General features: G+C 49.8%; 1 protein-coding gene across 6 annotated transcripts in view; it reads right to left on the reverse strand.

Moving 5' to 3' along the window:
* The window catches only part of LOC101908107 (P2Y purinoceptor 8), a 45,391-nt gene that overhangs the window by 9,870 nt on the left and 20,776 nt on the right, over window positions 1-14,745 (reverse strand). For 2 of the 6 annotated variants that reach the window (XM_024990302.2, XM_024990304.2), the window contains exon 2: window positions 10,953-11,294. The exons of 2 other annotated variants lie outside the window; for them this stretch is intronic. The gene's annotated coding sequence lies outside the window, so the exon portion shown is untranslated. Of the gene's footprint in view, window positions 1-1,582; window positions 5,011-10,952; window positions 11,295-14,745 lie in introns of those variants that run through there. 2 more of the 6 variants (XM_024990306.2, XM_059885277.1) reach the window with 2 other exon arrangements.

A 14,745-nucleotide genomic window follows, 5' to 3' on the forward strand; every position in this document is an offset into this window, starting at 1 on the left:
CTCATCTCAGGCCCTTCCCTTCATGACATCCGCAGAGACCACCTTGTTCTCCCCACTCGTGGGTTCCAGGGGGTCAGGATGTGGGTACATCTTTGCTGGCCCCCGCTTTAGGCATCAAGGAGAAGACCTCTAAGAGCTGTTCAGACCTCAGTACATCCCGGAGGGGAGGGTTCTAGCTGAGTCCAGCCGGGTCCCCGCCAGCATCAGGGCTAAGTCACGAGCGTGGACAGAAGACTTTACAAGTGGCAAATCATGGAGAGCTGGCAGCTACACAAGGCCGCTTTGGAATCTGACCATCACGCCCAGACATTCCGGCCACTGCCTGCCAGGGAAGGGGTGAGTCGTCGGCCTCGTGTGGGAGATCCTGCCCTCTTGCCCTTGATCCGAGGCCCCGGGCAATGTTTGTGAACCTGCCCAGGAGAGGAAGCTGCGATGGGTTTTCTGGTTGACCATGGGGGTGACACAGAAAAGATGCCGGAAACTCTGTGGCTGTCACGGGTGAATTGTGTCTCCCCCTTTCAAGTTCAGGCTGAAGCTCTAACTCGCTGTATGTAAAAGGGTTGCCTTCGTTCCAAGGCGGGGAGAGGGGGTGTGTCTTTGCAGATGTAATTCTTTTAGGTTCACGTGACGTCCGTCTGGACTTCCAAGTTGGCTCAGTGGGTAAAGAACCTGCCTGCAAATGCAAGAGATGCGGGTTCGATCCCTGGGATGGTAAGATCTCCTGGAGGAGGGCATGGAAACCCACTCCAGTGTCATTGCCTGGAGAATCCCATGGACAGAGGAGCCTGGCAGGCTGCAGTCCATGGGATTGCAGACAGTCGGACACAACTGAAGCGACTGACCACGCATGAGGTCTTACTGGAGCGAGAGGAGAAACGTGTCTGCTATGACCGGTGTCCTTATAAAAAGGGGACGTTTAGGGGGATTTCCCTGGTGGTACAAGGGTTGGGAATCTGCCTTCCGAGGTAGGAGACACAGGTTTGATCCCTGGTAGGGGAATTAAGATTTCACGTGCCTTGGGGCAACTCGACCTGCGAGCCACAGGACTGAGCCTTCAGACGTCAGCTGGAGTCTGAGCAGCCTGGAGCATGTGAGCTGCAATGGAGACCCTGAGTACCACAGCTAACATGCAATGCAGCAAAAAGGATATAAATATTAAAAATGCAGGGAGGCATTGGGCAGAAGGAGGGAGACGGCCAGGCAGAAATGGAGGCAGAGGTGGAGAAGATGCTTCAATAAGCCAAGGAACGCCAAGGATGGGCCAGGAAACACCAGAAGCTGAGACGAAGTGACAAGTGAAAGTTTGAGTCGCTTCAGTCGTGTCTGACCCTTTGCGACCCCGTGGACCATAGCCCCGCCAGGCTCCTCTGTCCATGGGATTCTCCAGGCCAGAACACTGGAGTGGGCTGCTCTTCCCTTCTCCAGGGGATCTTCTTGACTCGGGGATCGAACCTGTGTCTCCTGCATTGGCAGGCGGGTTCGTTACCATCCGAGCCACCAGGGAAGCCCAGAGGCTGGGATGGAGGCGTGGAAAAGATTCCCAGCCACAGCCTTCAGAAGGAACCCACCCTCCCACACACACCTTGACTTCAGGTCTCCAGGCACTGAATCTGAATTGTTCAAGCTCTGCTCCCAGCTGGGTCGGGGGGAGACGGTTTCCTTTCAGCAGCCCCAGGAAACAGACACACAAGCGAAAAGAGGCAGAGTTTAGCCGATGGAGTACAGAAAGCCAGAGCAATCATCCTGCGAAACGAAAGAGGGGGAGGAATCTTTCAGAAAATGTAGGGCGTGAAGGGATGAGATTGCAGGAAAGACAGAGACGTGAGGATATGGGCAACAGCCTCGCGGGTCGTTCGGTGGACGCTGACCCAAGTTAAAGATGGGAAAACTGCCCTCAGCGTGACGTGAACACACACCGAGGGACTTCCCTGGTGGTTCAGGGGTGAAGAATCCACCTGGCAAACCCGCCTACACCGTTGGCTGTACATGGCTGCCGCCGCTGCGCAGAACAGAATGGAGGTTCCTTAGAAAACTAAACGGAGACCTACTGTGTGATCCAGCCATCTCACCCCTGGGCAGGCATGCAGAGAAAAACATGCTCTGAAATGACCCACGCCACCCCAGCAGGGCCGTTTACAACAGCCAGGACATGGAAGCAACCAAGATGTCCACCAACAGAGGAGTGGAGAAAGACGATGCGGTGTGTATACACAATGGAGTATGACTCAGCCACAAAAAGGAACGGAATACAGCCATCCGCACCAATGGGGTGGACCCAGAGATTCTCCTACTGAGTGAAGTAAGTCACACAGAGAAGGGCAACTGTCTTTGACGTCAGTTATACAGGGACTCCAAAAAGACATGATACAAATGAATTTACTTACAAAATAGAAAGAGGCTCACAGACTTGGAAAATGAACTTATGGTCACCAGGGAGAAGGATGGGGGAAGGGATAGCCAGGGAGTTTGGGATGGACATGGACACACTGCTGTGTTTAACATGGAGAACCAGCAAGGACTTGCTGGACAGCACAGGGAACTCTGCTCAATGTCATGTGGCAGCCTGGATGGAGGGGAGTTTTGGGGAGAATGCATACATGTATATGTAAGCCTGAGTCCCTTTGCTGTCCGCCTGAAACCATCACAACATTGTTAATTGTCTACACACCAATAATAAAAACTTTACAGTTTGAAAAACAAATAAATAAAGGAATCCGCCTTACAGTGCAGGAGACGTGGGTTCGACCCCTGGTTGGGAAACTGAGGTCGCGTGTGCCTCCGGGCAACTCAGCCACGAGCCCTAAGTACTGAGCCCGAGCGTCACAGCTAAGGCCTGACTCAGCCAAACAAATAAACATTAGAAAGAAACACTGTTGGAACTTATTTTCCCTCGAGGGCCCTGGCCCACCCCGTAGCTGGTCAGTGGGAGGCGTCTGCTCTGTAGCATCCTTCCAGGTGTGCCTGAAACACACATTTCACATACTTACACTGTGAAATGAGAGTATCTCCTCGCATACCAGTAAACTAGAAAGGTCACGGCCATCAGCAAGTTCTGCCCTCTGCATGAGCTATGGTTTTCCCAGTGGTCGTGTATGGATGTGAGAGTTGGACGATAAAGAAAGCTGAGCACCAAAGAGTTGATGCTTTTGAACTGTGGTGTTGGAGAAGACTCTTGAGAGTCCCTTGGACTGCGAGGAGATCCAACCAGTCCATCCTAAAGGAGATCAGTCCTGGGTGTTCACTGGAAGGACTGATGCTGAAGCTGAAACTCCAGTCCTTTGGCCACCTCATGCAAAGAACTGACTCACTGGAAAAGACCCTGATGCTGGGAAAGATTGAAGGCGGGAGGAGAAGGGAACAACAGAGGATGGGACGGTTGGATGGCATCACCGACTTGATGGACATGAGTTTGTGCAAGCTCCAGGAGCTGGTGATGGACACGGAGGCCTCGTGTGCTGCGGTCCATGGGGTCGCAAAGAATCGGACACGACTGAGCGACTGAACAACAGCAAGGTAAACAAGGAACAGGATTTGCCAAGACAGCTGAGGTGCATATGGACGGCATGAATGAATTCAGTGAGCCCACAAGCCTGCATCCTCCCATACGCAGAATGCCCAATTCCTTCCCTGATACCTGATCTTTGCTATTCAGACCGCCTGCTCCCTTTGTTGCAAACTTGTAAACAGCCTGACCGCTGTCTCCCCACCTCTTTGGAGCAGTTTTCTCAGAGCTACCAAGATGCTGTCCCCCACCAGGCTCAGAGTCCTCAACATGCCCAGCAAATAAAATACCTCCCTTGTTAATTTCCGGTCGTGACTCTATGTTTTAGTGAATGACACTCACCCACACAGGCAGACGTTTTACCGTGCATGCCGTACACATCGCCTGCCATGACCTTCTCACTTTGGGCGTTGATGAACGCCTCCATCACATACATACAGTGTCTCTCTGCCATTTTCCACACTTGAATACCCAGCGGGTGTATGTCCCCTTGCTCCCCAGGCTGTGGGCACTCGGACGCATTGCCTGAACTCTGTACTCTGTAGACACACATCTGTGCAAGCATTTCTCTATATGGCTGCAATAACGTCTTTCAAAGCCCAAATTGTGGTTCAAATGGTGCAGAATCTGCCTGCAGTGCAGGACAGCCGGGTTCGATCCCTGGGTCGGGAAGATCCCCTGGAGGAGGGCATGGCAACCCACTCCAGTGTTCTTGCCTGCAGAATCCCATGGACAGAGCAGCCCGGCAGGGCTACAGTCCACGGGGTGTCAAAGACTCATGTTTACTACGGAGCAACGAACACACACACAGGATTCCGATACAAAGGCTACGCTCATTTTAAATTGAATGCGTTACGTTAGTTAGCAAGGAGAATAGATGTAAAACCAACCCTGGAGACTTCCACCTTAGAAATTAGAACAGGAGGATCCGTTTAAATCCCAAGGGAGTAAAACACAGGAAGTGATAAAAGTGAGAGCAGAAAGCGCAGAAACTGAAAACAGAAAATCAAGACAGGAAAGAGAAAGACATCAAGAGCTGGGTCTTGGAAGAGATGGAGAAAGTCAATTAACTGCCAGTCAGGCAAAGGAAAAACAAAGAGACTCAGAGAATAAATATATGGACACCACCTGGGGAAGGGTTGGTAGGATGAATTGCGAGATGGAACTGACACTTATATACCACTGATGATCTGTATAAAGTAGATAACTGATGAGAAGCTACTGTCTAACACAGGGAACGGTACTCACTGCCGTGTGGTGAGCCAAACGGAAAGAAAAATCCACACAGGAGGGGACACAGGTATGCGTACGGCCGATTCACTTGGCCGTACCCTGGAAACTGAGGCAGCGTTGCAAAGAAGCTGTCCTCCGATAAAAACAATAAAAGAGACACAGACACACATCACAAAAATCCGAAACCAGAGACAGGCTGCCACTACAGACCGCTTGCTTACTCGCTCAGTCGTGTCCGCCTCTCTGCGACCCCGTGGACTGTAGCCCACCAGGCTCCTCTGTCCGTGGGATTCTCCAGGCAAGAAAAGCGAGCCCGCCAGGCCCCTCTGTCTGTGGGATTCTCCATGCAAGAAAAGCGGAGTGGGGAGGGAGGTTCAAGAAGGGAGGAAGGTATGTATTCCTGTGGCTGATTCATCTTGCCATATGGCAGAAACCAAGACAATATTGTAAAACAATTATCCTTTCATTAAAACTAAATTAATTAGAATTAAAAAAAACACTGGAGTGGGTTGCCCTTTCCATAGACATCGAAAGAACAATCAAGCGATACTATGACGAGTTCTATGCCCACAGACTTTGTTACCTAGATGATTGGACCACATCCTTGACACGACCTGCTGAGACACACCCAAGGGTAAACAGGCCATTAGAATCGGTCTGTGTTTATTAAAGAATAGAATCAATAATCATTAACGTCCCCCCCCCAAAAAAAAGCACCATGTGCAGAAGGACTTACTGGTGATTTCTACCAGACTCTTGAAGGATGGAATGATAGCAATTCTCTACATTTTCCCGCCAAAAAAAATAGAGCCAGCATCACCCCAGATCCTTCCCACACACGGCGCCAACCTGAAGTTGCAGAAAAGAAAACAAGGGTGGGATGGGGGAAGGGGGCACTCATTCGTCACGCTGTCAACAACCACAGTCCGCCAGCAGCCTGCGTCATCGTTTCCATCTGAGGGGTGAGATTTGCCATGTCACCCAAGGTTCAAGTCACACCTCACACGAGGGCCGCAGAGGTCGACAGTCTCTGCTTCTATTTTCTGGGGTTGACTGTCTTTCTCGAGTTCTCCACTGGCACTTCCTCCGTGACATGGCTTTGCCAAACCAAGCCAGACCCACCGTTGGGTCACTCAACTCCGTCTTATCAGCGTGATGGTAGCAGCTGTTTCCACACAATCGAGTGGATCATATTCGTGCGGATATATTTCTGGGATCGCTATTGTGTTTCCATTGATCCGTGCGTCTCTCTTTCACCAAATTACACTGCCTTTTTTTAAAAATTATTTTTTATTGCAATCTAGTTGCTTTCTATTGCAGTACTTGACTTTCCTGGTGGCTCAGCTGGTAAAGAATCCACCTGCAATGCCGAAAACCTGGGTTCAATCCCTGGGTCAGGAAAACCCCCTGGAGAAGGGATAGGCTACCCACTGCAGTATTCTTGGGCTTCCCTGGTGGCTCAGATGGTAAAGAATCTGCCTGCAACGCAGGAGACCTGGGTTGGGAAGATCCCCTGGAGAAGGAAATGGCGACACACTCCAGTCTTCTTGCCTGGAGAATCCCATGGACAGAGGAGCCTGGCGGGCTACAGTCCATGGGGTTGTAAAGAGTCGGACACGACTGAGTGACTAAGCACAGCCCCTGGGTTGCTTCAGAATGTTAGGTTAGTTTCTGCTGTACAGCAAAGTGCATCAGCTATACGTATACATATATCCCCTCTTTTTTTTGGATTTCCTTCCCGTTTAGGTCAACACAGAGTATGATTCTTTTTGCTCTCCAACTTACTTGGGTATGTAACAATATAAAAAAACAGATCAAAACTCTGCACAATTGTCAACGAGTTAAGTATAAGGCTTTTGCATTCACAGAATAATATGTGTGCTTTAGTTTTTAGGCTACTGATTCTTTTTTTTTTTTTTCAAACTTTAAACTTTTTATTTTATATTGGGGTCTGGCCGATGAGCAAGGTGCCACAGAGGCCTGGGTGGAGTTCCCTGTGCTGTACAGTAGGTTCTCATTGCTCATCTATTTTATGCATAATTTCGATGGTGCATATTTGTCAATCCCAATCTCCCATTTTTTGTTGTTGTTAAAAAATTTTTTTTATAAAATTTTTTTTTCTGAAACATAGTTGATTTACAATGTTGAGCTCATTTCTGTTGTGAAGTGAATCAGTTTTACATATATATATATGTAAGATTTTTAAGATTCTTAAAAGATTTTTTTTTTAAGATTTTAAGATTCTTTTCCCATATAGGTTATTAAGATTCTTTTTAAGGTTCTTTCAGCATATACGTTATTACAGAATATTGAGTAGAGTTCCCTGTGCTGTACAGCAGGTCTTTCTTGACTGTCTGTCTATATAGTGCTCTGTATTTGTCTGTCCCAATCTCCCGACTGATGCCTCTCCGTCCTCACAAGTTTTAGTATTTTTCCTATTCTGAATGGTTTATGTTCGTATTCACGGAAGAACTTCAGTCGCTAGAAAGGAAAGAAAAGACTATAGTACCGCACATGCATATTTATAATTAATATATGTATTTGCCTTGATTACAAATATGATCACAACCTCAGAAATTTGCAGCTGCTTTTTAACCAGTTTTATAAGAGTATATAGTTGATGTACAATGTCGGACTAGCCCTCAGGTACACAGCAAAGTGAATCAGCTACACATGGACACGTACCTCCCGTCTTTTTCAGATTCTTTTTTTCGCTTAGGCCGTTACCGAGTATTGGGTAGAGTTCTCTGTGTTATACAGTAGAGTGACATTAGGTATCTCCTTTACATACAGTCGTGCGTATTTGCAAACCACACAGTCCTGTTCGGGTCTTGAACTGGCCACACCGGAACTCTGCTTTGCTCTCTGTGTGCTGTGCTGAGGACCCTGAATCACATCACTTTTTCTGGCCTGTGTGCTGCCAGCAGTTCTCTGTACACAATGAGCAACTTTTACTTCTGTTGGTGGCGTCTGATAGATGCACTCGAATTTTGCATCTTTAAAGATGTGTTTCATATGGATCATTTTGTCAAGTGGAGCATTTTTTTTAAAGTGGTTTGCTTTATGGAATTTGCTCCAATACTCCCTCTGTTTTATGTCTTGGCTTTTTGGCCAAAAGGCATGTGGGAATTTAGCTCCCTGACCAGGAATTGAACCTACTCCCCCTGCACTGGGAGGCAAAGTCTTAACCTCTGAACCACCAGGGAAGTCTCAGTATTTTCTATCTTTCAGTTCAGTTCAGTTCAGTCGTTCAGTCATGTCTGACTCTCTACGACCCCATAGACTGCAGCACGCCAGGCCTCCCTGTCCATCACCAACTCCTGGAGTTTGCTCAGACTCATGTCCATCGAGTCGGTGATGCCATCCAATCATCTCATCCCCTTTTTATCTTTATCATTATCTTTAGGTTACAAAATCTTGCCACTATGTCATGTATATTTCATACCTAGCTCAGGAGTATCTTCTCTAACCAGTATCTAAAGTTTTTCCTCCTTTTTTTTTTTTTTTAAGTTCCTTCTACTTTTACAATTTTTCTTATTTGGAAAAGAAATAAAACAGCTGCTCCATGAGGAAGGTGGGATGTCAGTTCCCCAACCAGGGATGGAACCTGCTCGCCCTGCCATGGAAGCACATGGTCTCACACACTGGGACTGCGGGGGAGTCCGACATTTTGCTAGTTTTGTGTTGCCCAGGCCATGCTGTAACTGTGCCATCACCCACAGGGACAGTCACCACGCCTGCCCTTGACAGAGGCTCCGTGTCCGCTGAGCAATTGCAAGATGGGATCTGAGAGAACACGCTGGAAGGAAAATGTCAAACTCTCGGGAAGCAGGGGTATCTGAGACATCCGCAAGTTCGCTCTCCCATCTGAACTCTGCTGTCTTCCCAGATGGGGCTGTCAGCCTTGCCTGAAGGGGCCTATGTGGGGGCACTGGAGACATCCCTGCAATTCTAACACCTTTTATGAGACGCGGATACTGACCAAGTGATTTTAGACTCTATGTGCATGTGCTAAGTCCCTTCAGTGGTGTCCGACTCTTTGCGACCCCGTGGACAGCAGCCCACTGGGCTCCTCTGTCCATGGGATTCTCCAGGCAAGAAGACTGGAGTGGGTTGCCGTTCCCCTCTCCAGGGGATCTTCCGGACCCAGGGACTGAACCTCGGTCTCCTGCATTGCAGGCAGATTCTTTACCATCTGAACCACCAGGGAAGCCCTTAGCGAGAGGCAAAAAGTCCAGAATAGCCAACACACAACTTAAGGAGAAGGAGAAAATGGGCTCATTGACACCACCTGACTTCAAGACTTATTACAGTAATAAGCTGTAGTAATTACAGTAGTAATTACAGTCATCAAGATGGTGGGGTGGGAGGGAAGCGAGGTAGGGAAATTCAGAGGGAGGGGAATACGAGGCACAAGCTCTCATCTATAAAATAAGCTACAAGGATATTATGCATAAAATAGATTAACTAATGAGAAACCGTGAGGAGGGGATGGCAACCCACCCCAGTGTTCCTGCCTGGAGAATCCCATGGACAGAGGAGCCTGGAGGGCTACAGTCCATGGGGTCGCAGAGAGTCAGACACGACCGAGCAGCTAACACTTTCATAGCTGATTCAGTTTGCCGTTAAGCAGAGAAACTAACACCATATTGTAAAGCCACTAGGCTCCAGTGAGAAATCGGTCCCGAATATTCATTGGAAGGACTGACGCTGAAGCTGAAAAACACCAATCCTTTGGCCACCTGATGCGAAGAACTGACTCACTGGGAAAAACCCTGATGCTGGGAAAGATTGAAGGCCGGAGGAGAAGGGGGCAACAGAGGATGAGATGGTTGGATGGCATTACGGACTCAATGGACATGAGTTTGAGCAAAGTCTGGGAGCTGGTGATGGACAGGCAGGCCTGGCGTGCTGCAGTCCACGGGGTCGCAAAGAGTGGGACACGACTGAGCGACTGAACTGAAGAAATAATTTTACAAGTGTTGGGGAAAATACAAAAAAAAAAGCTACAAACACATATTGTACAGCACAGTTAATACAGCCAATATTTTACGATAGCTGTCAAGGGAGTATTGTCTTTAAAAACTGTGAATCACTAGATTGTACAGCTGTAACTTAAACACTATTTTACACCAACCATAGTGAAGTGGAAAAAAAAAAGAATCATGACCTTTTAGGAATATTTTTGGTAAAAATGTTTTTTTAAGACAGTGCGGCATTGGTGATACGATAGAGAAATGGATCAATGCAACAGAACAGGGCCTACAGAGGCAGACACTCTCCATGAGCTTAACTGATCTGTGACCAAAAAGCATTATAATGGAGCAAAGAAAAAAAAAAGGCAAAAACGAGCAAAGATCTTTGACAAAAAGGAGCGAAGACAGTCCCTTTAAAAAACGATATTGGAGCAACTCATCCATATGCAGGAAAGAAAAAGAATCTAGACACAGACCTCACTCCCTTCGTAGTAATGAACTCAAAACGGATCACAGTCCAGATGTGAACAGAAAACAGTAAGACTTCTACACAATAATGCTGAAGAAAAACCCAGATTACCCTGTGTGTGGTGATGCCTTTTTTCTTGGCTTGGCCGAAACCGTCACTAGGATTTCTCTAACATCTTAGACACAGCCCCAGAAGCACAATCCATGAAAGAAATCACAGATAAGCTGGACTTTGTCAAAATTAAAAATATGTGCCCTGCCAACAACTCTGGCCATAAAATAAGACAAGCCATAGACTGGGGGGAAATAGTTGCAAAAGACGTATCTGGGGGAGAAAAAAAAAAAAAGACCAGAATCCACAATATGTAAAGAGCTCTTAAAATATCAGTAGGAAAATAAACAACCCAAGTGAAAAAGGGGTGGCCAAAGACCCAAGAGCTTCATCCAAGAAGTTGTCCAGACAGCAAAGAGGCGCAGGAAAAGAAGCTACAGGTCGTAAGCCCGTCAGGGAATTGTAAAGTAACACCCCACTGAGGACAAGCTGCCACCTGATGGGTATCAGAATGACTGAGCTCTGAAAACACCGACATCCACCGCCCGCCGGCGAGGAAACGGGAACTCTACTCCACGCCGGGCGTGGGCGCTTGCAAGATATCTTCCACGGCCCTCCGGCCACTCTGAGGCCAGAACCACACTCTAAGTGGGACCTGATGACCTCCAGAGTCCACGTTCTCCAGGGTCCCTCCCCTGTCTCTGTCACCCCGGGACGTTACCTCTGGTGTGGCGTCCCCTCAGGGACTCTGCTCTGCAGGCGGAGCGGTGGAGACGGGGTGGCTGATGGAGACTGCACCGGGCGGCCGTCCCTCTGTGCTCTGAGTGGAGCTCTCGGATCGCGGGACGGCTGAGCACACAGGCACGCGCAGGGCTCTTATCTCTGTCCCCCGTTTACATGTCCCACAGTTGCACAATCGGGGCGCAGAGAATCACAGATCATTTGCATGCCCACACGTGTGTGATTTCCATCTGTCTTCTCCACGACCCAGCCTAGGGTTCTCAGACTCCCGTGTGTTTCTCTCTGCTCTCCAGACTTCGCCAAACGAGCCAGAGTCCACTTTCTACCCAAAGGGGGAAGAAAAAAAAAAAAAAAAAAACCTCTGCTATTCTTTTGCATGACAATGTTTTGTTCTTTAATTTTTTTTTTTCCATTGGCAAGCTGCACTCCTCAGCCGTCGGGTCTGAATCACACCTGCAAATTTAGCCTCTGTCTCTAAGGCAGGAAGCCACTCAAAGTTGATGCATTAATTAAGCATTAATTAACGTGAAGCGCCACTGTGTAAAGAAAAAAAAAGAGAGAGAGAGCTGGCCTGGGCTAGGGGGGTTGGGCGGCGGACCTGCCGGGAAATAGGACTTTGCAGGTTGCACCTATTGTGAGAGTCACAAGGGCTTGCTTCGTGGGTGAACCAGAACGCCAGCTGTGTGAAGAAGTGGGAGAGATTTGCTTAGCAGATCAGTAGACAGAGAAAGTCAGAGAGACGAAGAGATAGAGGCAGCGATATATAGATAGTTCTGCCCACCCTTGATTCCCCAGTGTATGCGTGCTATGTCGCTTCATTTGCGTCCTACTCTTTGCGACCCTATGGGCACCTCTGTCTACGGGATTTCCCCCAGCAGGAATACTGGAGTGGCTTGCCATGCCCTCCTCCAGGGGATCTTCCTGACCCACGGATAGAACCTGTGTCTTCTGCCTTGCAGGCAGATTCTTTACCACCTGAGCCACCAGGGAAGCCCTGGCAACATGGAAAAGCTCGCTCGCATGCCACTGAACACAGACCCAGTTGCGCGTCTTGGCGATTTCTTCAGGAGGTGCTTGGCGTTCCCCCAGAAAAAGATATTTTAAGCGAAGGTGCCACAGTGAGCCCTCTTGGGCACTAGTCTGTATTAGACATAAAACTCCACAGACACGTCTCCTGCCTGGATCCCCCCAGACCCCTGCAAGCTCAGCTGGAGAAGGTCAGAGACGAGGGTCTCCCAGGCTGGGCAGACCACACACCACAACCTATGGGGAAAACCTGGTGAATCTGACCTGGCCCGGAGGAAGGGTCTCCAAAGAGCCCGTCCCCTGGAGAGGGTCCAGATGACCTGGGGGGAGGGGAGCGCAGAAGGACATTTCATGGCTTGCCAACTTAATTCTGGTTTTCATCTGGAGCCTGGGAAAGACACGGCGCTTCGCTGAGAGTTAGCTGATGGTCTGACCATCAGCCTGTATCTGGGTTACGAGCGAAACGAATACAGATGTTTGGAGATACACGGTCAGACACTGACCACCCGCCCCCCAGTCGGTAAGAGTCAGGTCTGGAAATGAGTAAATGCGAAATGGGCAGAGTTTGGAAGCTGTTTAATGAGGAAGAGGAGATGTCAGTGGACTTCCATAGGAAGTCTCGTTTGCCACCAACCTCAGAGGGAGCTGCAGGGCCAGAGGGCTGCAATATGAGGTCAGAAAACGGCTAATTCTCCTGGGAAACAAAGCTACGATAAACCTAGACAGTCTATTAAAAAGCAGAGACATCACTTTGCTGACAAAGGTCTGTCTACTCAAAGCTATGGTTTTTCATGTACGGATGTGAGAGTTGGTTGGACCGTAAGGAAGGTTGAGCGCCGAAGAATGGATGCTTTTGAACTGTGGTGTTGGAGAAGACTCTTGAGAGTGCCTTGGACTGCAAGGAGATCCAACCAGTCCATCCTAAAGGAGATCAGCCCTAAATATTCACTGGAAGGACTGATGGTGAAGCTGAAACTCCAATACTTTGGATGCCTGATTTGAAGAACTGACTCATTGGAAAAGACCACGATGCTGGGAAAGATTGGGGACAGGAGGAGAAGGGGACGACAGAGGATGAGATGGTTGGATGACATCACCGCCTCGATGGACATGAGTTTGAACAACCTCTGGGAGATGGTGATGGACAGGGAGGCCTGGCGTGCTGCAGCCCATGGGGTCGCAAAGAGTCAGACACGACTGAGCAAGTGAGTGACGGTTCCACAATGGGTGGGAGGAGGGGCTGCCCACATGCCTGGGCTTTTCTTCGGGGCCAGAAAGGAAGCAGAGACGAACCAATAAAGAGGTGTGGAAGGCTGGGCTCTGGTTTATAGTAGAAAGTGCCAACTGGTGACTGTGGCTTCCCAGTGCCCACAGAGAGAGTGGAAACTTGCCAGTATTGGTCAGTCTCCTGGGGCTGCCAGAACCCAACACTGGGGGGTTAAAACCACAGACATCCATCCTCCCCGAGTCCTAGGGACCAGACTTCTGAGCTCAAGGGGTCCCAGGGCTGAGCTCCATCCAGAGGCTCCAGGGGAGGGTCCTTCCCGCCTCTTCCAGCTTCTGGGGGCTTCCAGGCTACAGCGTCGGAGAAGGCAATGGCACCCCACTCCAGTACTCTTGCCTGGAAAATCCCATGGATGGAGGAGCCTGGTAGGCTGCAGTCCACGGGGTCGCTAAGAGTCGGACACGACTGAGTGACTTCACTTTCACTTTGCACTCTCATGCATTGGAGAAGGAAATGGCAACCCAGTCCAGTGTTCTTGCCGGGAGAATCCCATGGACCGAGGAGCCTGGCGGAGCTGCAGTCCACGGGGTCCAAGAATCAGACACGACTGAGCGACTTACACACACACATGTATTGCTTACTTTGAAGGGTTAACTGCATATGATGCAAATGCTGGCTTCGTTTTGAAAAAAAGCCTCGTGAACACCAGGGGAAACGTAAGGCTGGGTCTGGGGTGCTTTGCTGTATCTCACTGACCTGCTGCCCCGCGAACTCCCTGGCTCCCTGTTCACCCCTCATTTGGAGACCGTCCCTCCCTTGATTCCATCGTCCGCACCCCTTCGGTCAGTGCCGGGTGTCTCGAGCTGACCGCCCACCCACGTGTCTGGGTCTGCGGTCCCCGAGGCTCCTTGAATGCCCGCCAGGACTTGAACAGAAGGAAGAGATGGCCTGGGCATCCTCACTGTTCACACGAAGCATGTTCCCAGATGCCTCCGTGGACCAGGAGAGCTGGCCGGTGGCTACGGTTCTCATTCCCTTCTTTGCGAAGGTCACAGACGACTCCTTCCTGACCCTGCGTCCCAGAGGGAAGAGCATGAAGGGTCGGGCCCCGGTTCCTGGAGCCCTCGGGCCACATCGTCTGGTGTTTAGGGGGCATCGTCCTATGGGTGTGCGTGCTAAGTCACTTCAGTCGTGTCCGACTCCTTGCCTCCCTGTGGACTGCAGCCAGCCACGCACCTCTGTCCACGGGGCTCTCTGGGGACCCTGAGGTGCAGAGGGGTGAAGGGCCTGGTGTGGGACATGGTCAGCTCTGTGCTGAGTTCAGAGCCTGACACGAGGGTGTTCCTGGTAATGACGGAAGGCAGGGAGGGAGCCGGTGAGAGGTCGAGGGATGCTGGATGCTCTCTGTGATCTCACAGGCAGAGGGCAGAGGAACGCACGGGGAGCAACAGATGGAGGGACGCTGGGGATGGGGACCGGCCCCGGGGCTGGGGCTCTGGACAAGCTACTCAGCCATCACCTC

This window comes from Bos taurus, chromosome 3, assembly GCF_002263795.3.
Source record: "Bos taurus isolate L1 Dominette 01449 registration number 42190680 breed Hereford chromosome 3, ARS-UCD2.0, whole genome shotgun sequence".
NCBI classification, from domain to species: Eukaryota; Metazoa; Chordata; class Mammalia; order Artiodactyla; family Bovidae; genus Bos; species Bos taurus.